This window comes from Petaurus breviceps, unplaced genomic scaffold, assembly GCF_028583685.1.
Source record: "Petaurus breviceps papuanus isolate PSGF00001 unplaced genomic scaffold, PetGlider_PUasm1.0 191, whole genome shotgun sequence".
In the NCBI taxonomy this organism is placed as follows: Eukaryota; Metazoa; Chordata; class Mammalia; order Diprotodontia; family Petauridae; genus Petaurus; species Petaurus breviceps.
Window position 1 is genome coordinate 4955523 of NW_027185811.1, and position 8979 is coordinate 4964501.

Sequence of the window (8979 nt, forward strand, 5' to 3'; positions counted from 1 at the left end):
ATGGAAAGGAAGAAAGACCTCAAAAGAAAGTGAAGTTCTTTCCATAGATACAGAGCGGGGGAGGTTTCTTTCATTGTAGTCTCTTCCTTCCCACCCCACAGCTCTAAGTTAACAATCATTATTTAGAATCTCTGAGGACCAAGGTCCTAAGGCAGCTCTAGCTGCTTGGGAGTGATGCCCCTTTCTAACAAAGATCTACAAATGGTAAAAGGGTCAGGGTCTCCCATTGCATCTGGGGCCATCTCCAGTTATCCTGATGAATATCTGGTCACTGGATCCAGATGGCTCTGGAAGAGAAAGTGAGGCTGGTGACCTGGCACAGCCCTCCCTCACTCAAATCAAAGTCAACTGCAAGTCATGTCATCATTTCTTTAATCTAATCTCTAATTCTCTCCTCAAAAAACTAAGGACAAACACAATAACAACATCTGGTAATCTCTTCAAATACACTTCAAGGAGGGGGAAAGACTCATAAAACTGAGGAGTTCTTCTGATCACACCTGCTACATTTGAATCTTGAAAAAATCAGAGCACTTTCTTCCCTTTCCCAATCTGAATGGCCTATCTCCTAATGCAGACAAATGGGGGATTCATGCTTCACATTAAGTTAGATGAGATTGATTCCAATGCTAAGATCTTATGACTTCCATGGAATGAATGTCTCTCCCATTTTTAAACCATTCCAGGGAGGAAGATTCCATATAGCTCCTATTAAAAAAAAAAACAAACTGTTCCAGTATCTTCATAACCTTCACCAAATGCCCTGCCTTACTTGGTCCCTGTTGCTGAAGCCTTTAGCCCATTTCTTCTTGTTCCCACCTCAAAGGAGTTGGAGCAGAACTTGATGGAGGGAAAAGCTACCCCAACTTCTATATAATTACCCACTCTAATAGCATAGTTGCTAACCACTACCCCAACCCCCACAGTAAGCCTACTGAGAAAGAATCAAGACACAGAAATATGTGCTTTGATGTGAAATTATTTAGCTTCTATATTTTTTTCAGCTACTCTGCCAAACTTACAATTTGCTTTATCAAATACTTATTAAAGCAGCTACTACAGCTACTAGACACTGTGCCAAGTACCTTTACAGAAATTAAGCATGTGGTAGGACATAAAACTTCATAAAAAATACAGAAAAGTAGAGATATTAGACACATCCTTACTGACCACAATGCAAGAAAATTATAATCAATGAAGGCCATTTGAAGAAAAAAATTCAGATTTAAATGGATCTAAATAAATAAAACAAAGAATTTGTGACTTAAAGAACAAATAAAAGAAACAATGAATAATTTCATCAAAGAAAATTACAACAATGATATAACATACCAGTACTTTTGGGATGCTGCTTAAAGCAATCCTAAGGAAAATTTCTATCTCTCAATACTTTCCTCAACAAAAAGAGAGAAAGAATAGATCATTGACTCGAGCAGTCAACCAAAAAATAATAACTAGAAAAGTAACCAAAGAAACCTCCAACTAAATACAAAGATAAAAATTCTGAAAGTCAAAGATATAAAATTGGAGGTAAAAACTTAACTGAATTTATAATAAACTAGAAAGTGAACTTTAAAAAGAATAATAAAATAGATAAACTGTTGGCTGATCTGATTTTTGAGAGAAGTGGACCAAATGAAAAATATCAAAAAGGAGAAATCACAACAAATGAATAAAGAAAATTGTTAGAAATTATTTTATCCAATAGTAATTGAGTGAAAGGGAAGCTAGGTGGATAGGATGGATAGAATGCTGGGCTGGAGTCAGGAAGACTCATCTTCCTGAGTTCAAATCTGACCTCAGGCACGCAGTAGTTGTGTGACCCTGGCCAAGTCACTTAACCCTGTTTGCCTCGGTTTTCTCATCTATAAAATGGGCTAGAGAAGGAAATAGCAAACCACTCTAGTATCTTCACCAAGAAAACCCCAAATGGGGTCATGAAAAGTTGGACATGACAGGACTGAACAACAACAAACTAAGTCAGTTTTATCTGTGATGGGGAAATACAGTAGGGGGCCTTTCCAGTAAGATCAGGGTTAAGCAAAAATGTTCATTATCACCTGTTATTTAACCCAGTACTAGAGATTTTAACCATATCAACAAAACAAAAAAGAAAATTTAGGGAATACACACGGGCAAAGAGGAAGGAAATAAACACTTTTTTTTCCCATTCATTTTTCACTCCAGGCTTCTCTATCATGGTCCCCTATGAGTTACCTTGTCCTCCCTCAAACCCATTTTTCAGATTCCTTTGATGTCTTGCCTCCTACCATTAGAATGTAGAGTCCTTGAGAACAGGGATTGTTTTATTTCTTCTTGTTTGTATCTGTATTCCTTGTACTTAGCACAGTGCCTGACGCATGATAAGCACCTAATAAATGTTTTTTGACTGCTGAGTGAGTGACTGCCCATGCTATGATAGCTTACTTAGAGAACCTTAAAAATTCAACTAATAATTAATTGAAACAATAACTTCAGTCAAATAGGATATAAAATAAACTCAGGTAAACCAATGGGATTTATGTACACGAGCAACAAAACACAAAAGAAAAAGAGAAAGAAAGGAAAATTCCATTCCTATCTATGCATAAGATATCTGGGAGTCCACATGTCAAGAAACATACAGGAATTATATGATTACAAAATTCTCTATAGAGAATTCTATGCAGAAATAAAGACAAACCTAAAAATTGAAGGTCATAGTTGGATAGTGCTAATGTAATAAAATTATTATATAAATTGAATTAATTATTTAGTGCCATACTAATCAAAATTTTTTGTTGTTCAGTTGAGTATGACTCTTTATGACCTCGTTTGGAGTTTTCTTGGCAAAGATACTGGAGTGGTTTATCATTTCCTTCTCCAGCTTATTTTACAGATGAGGAAACTGAGGAAAATAGGGTTAAGTGACTTAAGGTCACAGAACTAGTAAGTGCCTGAGGCCAGATTTGAATTCAGGAAGATGACTCCAGGCCCAGCATTTCTTCCACTGTACTACCTAGCTACCTTCAGTATCAAAATACTGAAGGGCTAATTAATAGAACTAGAAAAATTATTATTAACAAAATTCATCAGAAGATCAAGAACTTCAAGGGAAATAAAGAAAAAACCAGATCTTAAATCATGACAGAAAGCCATAATTATGAAAACTATTTGGTACTGGTTTAAAAAAATAGGAAAGCTTCTTGGTACACCATGGTACACCAACTCTAGAAGCAAAACTTGTGGACCCCAACTATTAGGTTGACAAGGACTGCTCTGAAAACTAAAAAACTGTCTGACAAATTAGATTTAGATCAACATCTCAAATCACATACCAGTATAAACTGTAAATGGACACATCATAAGGAGATAGCTTTCACCATTATGGATAAAAGAAGATTTCTTGAGTAAACAATGAATAGAGATCACAAGAAATAAAATGAATAATTTTTATTATATAACTTTGAAAAGCTTCTGCACAAGCAAAATCAGTGCAATCAAAATGAGAAAAAAAGTTAGCCGATAAAAAATTCTTTGCAGAAAGTTTCCCTGATAAAGTGCTGATGTCTAAGACATATAAGGAATTGATTAAAACGTAGAAGAAAAAGAGCCATTCACCAAATGATAGATCTATAAAACAGGCAATTCCCCAAAGCAGTAATCAACAATCATACGAAAAAACGGTTTGATATCACTAATATGAGAAATGCAAATTAAAATAATTCTGGGTATTCTACCTCACACCCAACAGATTCACAAAGATGACCAAAAAAATGGAACTGACAATTTTTGAAGGGAATTGGACTCACTAATACACTATTGGTGGAGTTGTGAATTGATCCAACCATTCTAGAAATTTGAAATGATAGCAGCAACAACAAAACCCAACACTGTTTCACACCCTCTGACCCAGTGATACCATTGAGGGAAGACTGAAAAATCAGTGACTGCTAATTAGATATTTTACATTTCACTTCATCTCGACATTGTCCAAACACCTCCCAGGATATGTCTGCCAGTAAAAGGACAGGGCTCAGTCCAATCCATTTGTCAGTGGTGGTCTGACCTCCTGACCTCTTGAATTCACACAGTGATGGATTAGAGGTGCCAAACGGAACATACACGTTCAGACCTGGCCAATGGACTTGTTTTTCACAGGACCATGTTTGTTTGCTATAAGGGAAGGCTGTGGGGAGGAGGAAGAGTAAGAAGGTTAGTGACTGCGATGGCAAAAAAAAAAAAAAAAAGCGGGGAAGTATGAATAACATTTTTTAAAGGACAGAAGAGAACGGAAGGAGATTCTGAAGAGGCTAAATAGAACAACTTTGGAACTATGGATGAAATTTGTTGTGTACTTTTTAAAAAGCTATGTACATAAGACTCTCGACTACATACATAACACTCCCCCCCTCTCCCAATATATAGAAATGTTCGTCTTCGTTGGTGTTCAGAAAAACAAAGTTTAGAATAACAAGTTCAGAATAACAAAAATATTGAATTAAATTAAAATCCTGAAGAAAAAGAAACACCATGCTTGCGTTGGCACTTGGGCCAAAATCTAAAGGACGGTTTGTTATCCCTCGTTTTCCTCTCCAAAGTCAGTGAAAAGAAAAGATTTAACCCCCATAGTCTGCTGAACGGGCGCTAACAACGTTCAGAACGCGCAGACCAAGCCAGGTGTGGGCGACGCACCTGGAAAATGTAATGGACTGTACCACTGTGAGGTGTGGAGGGGGAATCGTCCATAACATAACACAAAAGGCCAGAGCGTGAATGTTCAGAGTCACAGGTGACTGAGACGACATAATTATGAGGGGTATTCACCCATCTTGCTCCTAAAGCCTTAGAGTCGCATGGGATGGGTTCCCCCGTCCCCTCCACGGGCGAGTGAATGATTCGAAACTCAAAATGGTGTCGGCGCAGATTGAACTCAGCCTGCTCCAGCAACTGGCTGGGGAGGATTGGGACCCAGGAGCTGGGCCAAAATGATGGGGCGGGTCTGTAGGCAGGGTCAGAGCCAGGGGGCGGGGCCAGGTGCGGGGCTGTTTCTTCTTGTCAAAAGGCGATCTCCGAGCTGAAGTTGTTCGGCTCTCAGAGCGGCAGAGTGTGGGCACCAGGTGCGGAGCAAGGACCAGCACGGGGCTCAGAGCCGGGACCGGCACCGAGACTGGGACCGGGCGCGGAGTAGAGATCTCGAGGTCTCTGGGGCCAAGGAGGAGGGTGTATATGCCTGCGAGTCTGTGCGCCCCTGGACCACTGTGCAAGGCTGGGAGGTGAGGGCACCGTCTGAGTGCCAGGACGTGGTGCCACGAGTCAGGCTGGACACAGCTAGGAGAAAGAACGGAGTCCTGGGAGTTTTTGCCCAGCGAGGAAGTGGATTGTAGGCTGCGATAGAAAAAGAATTGACTCTATCCCCAAGTCAAAAAGAGTTCGAGTTGGAAATGGGAAGAAAGGAGGCTGGGGCGCTCCTGCTCGGGAAAAGAGTTGAAGGAGGCTGGTGAACTATAGGTAGTTCTAGAGTCCACCAGGGCGCCTTTTATCTTTGTCCATTTCCCCCAGGGAATAGTAAGTCAAACAAGAAAGGTGTCTCAGACTCCTATACTGTTTTGGTCCAGTAGGGTTTCTTGAAGTAGAATTTTTTACAACTCTCATTATTAGTACAGTGCCATTTAATTAAGGAAGTGCCTCCAGAGTGTGTGCTTGTGGTCGAGCGGATGGGAGGCCGGGGAGAGGGCTGTAGAATGACTCTTTTCATGACTGGATGAAAGTATGGTACCTCTGGGATAATTTCAGAGTGAGGAGGAGACTCGGGAGTTGTTTCTGACTAGGTGAAATGAGTTGAAGTGAGAAATTTCTGTGGGCGAATGAGTGAAAGCCATTTGGGAAAGTTTCTCTATAGGAACAACATGGGGCTTGAGAGAGCTGTGGAGAACCGAATTTGCCCAGGTGAGAGGGTCTAGCCCTCTGAATAATAGAAGATCAAGGACAAGGTCCTTGATACCTGGAGAATGAGAGGGTGGGACCAGCGGGGTGCCCCTAGCCTGGCTGTGTCTGGGCCCTCCCTGAGCCTCCTCCTCCTCTTTTCTCCTCCTCCGTGTGGTGAGTGAGTCAGCCTCCTGTCTGGGCTTAGACACAGCCAGGGGGACTAGAGCCTGAGTTAGATCTTCTTTGAGCTTTGCGGAAACACTCCTGGGCAGAGTTCAGCTCTGCCCCCCAAATCATGGTTAGGTGGCTGTCTTCCATGAGAAGATTAGTATGGGCTAGTTAGGGCAAAGAAACAGGCATTTCCAAGGAAGCAATAGCCCTAAGGTTTTCTGGAATGTTTCTGAAAGGAGCCAGGAGTGACCACCCCAGGTGTGATTACATGTCTTTCCCATTCCTTTCTCAGGATTTGGTGGTGGGTCTTAGTACTCCAGATCTGTCATTGAAATGGTCCAGCTTTCTCCTGCCTACCACCTCACCCCTGAGTGATCTCTCCAGCCTATGACCTCTGCTGGTAAGTTCAAAGTGCAGAGACAGGGACTGAGACTTTCACCAAATGAGTTTGGGGAAGGGCAGGAGAGGCCATGCCTTGAGCTGGAAGAAGAGATCTGGATAGCCAGGCTACTCAGGGTTATCCACAAGAGGGGTGGAACTGGAACCCTTTTACCCTCTGTTGCTATTCTTCTCCCTGTTCAGGTATAAGAAAATGCTCTGTTTCTTCCTGGAGGGGGAAAAAAAAGACAGTATTGGTATATAGCCAGATTACCCTAGACATAGTAGCCCTTAAATATCTTTTTAGTCTTCATGGGGTGGGGGGTGGTTAGGGATCTCTAAGGGGATAATAGAGACATCAGAGTTTCTTCTTTGACCCCAGATCCTGCTGCTTCCTTTTTTCAATTCATTTGAGGAGAGGCCTTGGTGCCTTATTGGGCTGTGGGGATGACTCAGACTGAAATGAAATGTAAATGAAATTTACAATCCATGTATCAACCGATCTCAGGCTTATAGGTTTGTTTGGGTCATCAGTGATATGGGCTTCTGGAGGGGACAATATTATGAGCTCTTCCTAGCCTAAAGTCTTGGGAAGAGATTAAGGGGAGAAGGGAGAAAGCCCAGTTGGAAACTAACCCCTCACCCATTTGACTTCACTGGGATTGGACTGGGTCAATTGTTCTTTATTTGTGTAAGTAATATGAAGGATTCAGGTAATTTATTTCTTGGAATCTTCTCACTTTGCCTTAGGCTTGCTCTCTCCTTGATATCAAGTCTTAGATAAAAATAAAACAAAACTCTTGAACTCTCCTAAAGCACAAATCCAGCATTTCTCCAGGGCTAGCCATGTAAAAATTGGGTAATAATTTTGGGCCAGAACAAGATAGTTCCTTCCCCCCTCAAGGTAGGATGGAGTAGTACCCAGTTCATTACCTTGCTATATTCTGTCCTATATTGACCCTTAGAGCCAGTTACTGATCCAGGAGAGTTTTTCTTCTAGAACCACTTCCAACAACCACCTAACTTGGGTCCCTCTGAGTAGAGGATCAAAGTGTGAGGGGGACCCAGAAGTCTGAACTGGGACAATAGTCTAGCTAATAATAACATTCTGTATTTATGTGGTATATAGTAGTCTACGTGTTATCACTTTTGTTCCTGTGAGGTAGGTATTATAGGGCAGGTATTATTGCCCTATTTTACAGATAAGGAAAAAGGCTGTTCAGTGATTTGTTCCAAGTCCAGTACTTTTTCTATTATATCCTGCATATTCTTGTTCTCCTTAATGCCACAGTATGGGAGAATTATGAGCCTTTACACTTGGATCAGAGTTAAATTGGTTTCTGGAGGCAGTAGAGAGCAGAGAAAAAAAGCCTTGTCCTGAGAAACCTGAGGTCAACTTTTGGACACTTAACACGGGACATCTCTCTGAAGTGACTTCTTCATCTATAAAGTAGGTTTAAGTTATACTAACTACCCTGGAAAGATTGTTGTGAAGAAAAGGCTTTGTAAACCTTAAAGCAATTTATAAATATGAACTGTTACTATTTCTTCCTTGAACAATAAGGATTTCTTTTCTAGGTAGTTTTCCCACTTATTTCACTGGTCCATTCTCTATTTCCCTCCCTTTGCATAGTATACAGTTTTCTTTTCAAATATTCATGCTTTTTCTTTTCTTTATCACTTTCACTTCCCAACACTTCCTCCCAGCAGAATCCTCCCTTGAAACAAAGTGCTATCCTCTTCCTTCCCCCCCCCCCAGCCCCTTTCCTTCTTTTTTTCATTACTTCCCTAGTGGCTTTTGACTTTTTGTTCATCCAGATAAATCTTATATTGTGTCTAGTTCTATAAAGTAACTACCTTATAATTTTGTATGGTATTAAATTAAATACATAAATTAATTTTTAAAAATATAACCATTTCTATTGTATGTGTCCCAACCTTGAATAATAGATATCTCTCTAATTATTTGTGTTAGTATTAAGTCTCTTTTGTAGTTGTAATCATATAGATTCTAAATGTGTTATAAATTTGTTTTATTCACTTCATAGTTTTTTTTTGTAGCCAGTTGGGGTTTTGGCTAAGTACTATATATGATTACTTGAACAAATACACTAACCTCCATCTCTAATTCCATCTGGCCTATTTCTCATTTAATCAGTCTCTTCTCTCTCTCTCTCTCTCTCTCTCTCTCTCTCTCTCTCTCTCTCTCTCTCTCTCTCTCTCTCTCTTCTTTTTTGAAAAAACAATCTAGATTATGCTCTGGAATATTACTAAAATTACAGAAAACACTAACACTCTAATTAGCTCATTTCTACTCCAGCCTGACCTAGGGAAAACCTCTTTTCCTTATGGGTTAACTTCTCTTCTCTAAATTTCAAGCTACACACTTAGCTTAAATGATTGTTAATGCTTGTATACTTTAACAGAAGTATCAAAGAGCATACAAATGAATATATTAAAACAAGATATAGCCAGTTATAATATGACTTGTAGCTTGAGGATAGAACTATCTTCTCTCCCCGC

At 40.2% G+C, this 8979-nt stretch overlaps 1 long non-coding RNA gene across 1 annotated transcript; it reads left to right on the top strand.

The window, feature by feature from the left end:
* The first annotated feature begins 4994 nt into the window (after nt 1-4994).
* Nucleotides 4995-8043, top strand: LOC138164710 (uncharacterized). The gene is made up of 3 exons (XR_011169158.1): nt 4995-5255; nt 6371-6478; nt 7748-8043. It is a non-coding gene; the product is annotated as an uncharacterized lncRNA (long non-coding RNA).
* Nucleotides 8044-8979: the final 936 nt, after the last annotated feature.